General features: G+C 45.5%; 1 pseudogene across 1 annotated transcript; it reads right to left on the bottom strand.

Annotated features, from left to right (window-relative positions):
• Positions 1-1,507: 1,507 nt before the first annotated feature.
• On the bottom strand, positions 1,508-1,997 carry LOC103774900 (annotated as a pseudogene). Its single transcript, XR_608170.1, has one exon. The product of XR_608170.1 is annotated as an aquaporin-1 pseudogene (transcript).
• Positions 1,998-2,211: the final 214 nt, after the last annotated feature.

Here is a 2,211-nt window from a genome sequence, read left to right as displayed (position 1 = left end):
CTGCTGAGCTCTGAATTATGGCCTTATAGCTTTGAAAGTTATTGACTGAGGAGCAAGAAGAGTTTGAGGTGATTATCTGCACCCCCTTTACACATGGACAATTTCAGGACTTTTGGGTAGAAGAAGGAGCCAGCCCTCAGCATTTTGTGGCAAGCAAAAGGGGAAGACCAAATGTGAGTGCTACTGAAACCAGACCTCCCGGGTTTAATGGCAGTTGGACCTCTCGAGGAAACCACTTGGGCGGATACCCTGTCCCGTGTGGTTGAGCACTTCCCCCTGCCAGTGGTTTCAGAGGAAAAAGCTCACGTATCACACACAGAGCCAGAGCTTTCTGGAGTTAATAAAACGGTTTCGCTTTTCTTCACCAAAATGCTCTGGATTAACCCATCCAAAGTTCTGAACGCTGGCATGATGGAATACCTGCAGGCACCAGGCGTGAGGGAGGTAAGCAGCCAACCCACAAGGCTGGAGGATACTGAGGTGCTCAGGAATCACCTCCTTAATATAATAAAAATCAGCTTTTATAGATCATATAAAATCAGATTTTATTACATTTTCAAGAACTGCCTCATTTTCTGAATTTGCTGTAATGCCACAGCATGAAAAAACATATTAACTTCTTTGTTAATTTACTAATCTACTGTAAAATCTACTAATTTACTGATCCTTTCTTCCCCTTTTGCCCAAATAATTTCTGAAGAGACATTGTATCTGTAGCTTTATGTCCTAAATATCCCTGTGACTTTAAAGGGACGTAAGATTTCAAGTTAGCTCAAGTTTCAAACTGCAGTCAGGAATATTATGTACCTCTACAGACAGTAATTAGAATAATTATATTCAGGTATAACTGAATATTCTGAAACCTGTACCCCTGTTAACTGCCTCACATCCTTCTCCAGTTTGTGCCTGAGACTGTTCCCATTTTTCCACAGAAAAAGGAGAAACACACAGAAAGTGCAGCTGGGATTCTGTGTCAGGCTGGATCTGAGCACTCTGCCCAACACAGCAGGTAGTGCTCACACCTTTGGTGACAGGATTTTTTTGCTTACACCTCTCTCTCTACATTCCCATAGGTTATCATTGCAGTCATCACCAGCTTGCACAAACCATTAATTAGCCACATTCACAGAAGCAGAACCAACATTAGCATATGCACATTAATCAACAGGTCACCCTAGACCTTCAGAACCACGAAACAGACTCAATCATGCAACTGCCAGAGATTTCAATGTTAAATTGGTGCCAAAAAGCACGTTTCAGCAACTTGGGTGTACTAAATGGAACAGAAGCAAAACTGATCACGACCATCATATCCCAAAGCTTCAAAATGGGGGTGGGGAGGAAGGACTGTCCCTAAGTATCAGTCCTGGTATTGGTCAGACCTGGATGCCCTGCTGCAATAAAAACCTGGCTGCCTGTGTCACCATCACCATGCTTCCCCACACACACATCTTCTACTCCAAAAAAAAAAAAACCAAAAAATGAAAGCGGAATGAAAAGTTTCTACTCACCGAGTTGAGCCCCAGGAGGTTGTCTGGGAGAGAGGAGGTGACTCCGGAGAGAATAGCAGTGGCCACCACTGCCCCCAGGCACTGGGCAAGGATGTACATGAGCGCCTTGAAGATGCTGATCTGGCAGCTCAGGAGGAGGCCCAGGGTCACGGCAGGGTTCAGGTGGGCGCCGCTGATGTGGCCCACGCTCTGTGCCATGGTAGCGATGGATAACCCAAAAGCCAAGGAGACCTTCACGTTGTCCTGAGACTTTGTTGACGTTTTGTTGCCCACCACTGGGAAGCTAAAACCCAGAGCTGAGCCGATGCTGATGAAAATAAAAAGGCTCATGGCAAGGAACTCGGCCACCACTGCCCTCCAGAACATTTTCTTTTTGAATTCACTAGCCATCTTTCCCCTCTCTCTCTCTCTCTCTTCCCCTCCTCACTTTCCTTTCTCCCTTTCTCCCTGCTTTTGCCTGATATTTTTCCTTTGAGGTCTGAAGAGAAATCTGGAGAAAAAATACAGTCCTTGGATTATTTATAGGGCTTTGGGTGGTCTGTAGGAGGGAAGGGGTGTTGCACAAAAGGAGGAAAGAACATCTACATAGATGCTGACTGCTAGATTGATGTAAGACACTGTATGCTTGCCAAAGTTTTTTCTTCCTCCCCCCACTCCCCCCTCCCCTTTACGGCACTCGGTCTCTGCTGCCGTTTTTAAG

This window comes from Merops nubicus, unplaced genomic scaffold, assembly GCF_000691845.1.
Source record: "Merops nubicus isolate BGI_N331 unplaced genomic scaffold, ASM69184v1 scaffold25046, whole genome shotgun sequence".
In the NCBI taxonomy this organism is placed as follows: Eukaryota; Metazoa; Chordata; class Aves; order Coraciiformes; family Meropidae; genus Merops; species Merops nubicus.
The sequence above is the reverse complement of the archived record's forward strand: the minus strand, read 5'-3'. Positions and strand labels throughout refer to the sequence as shown.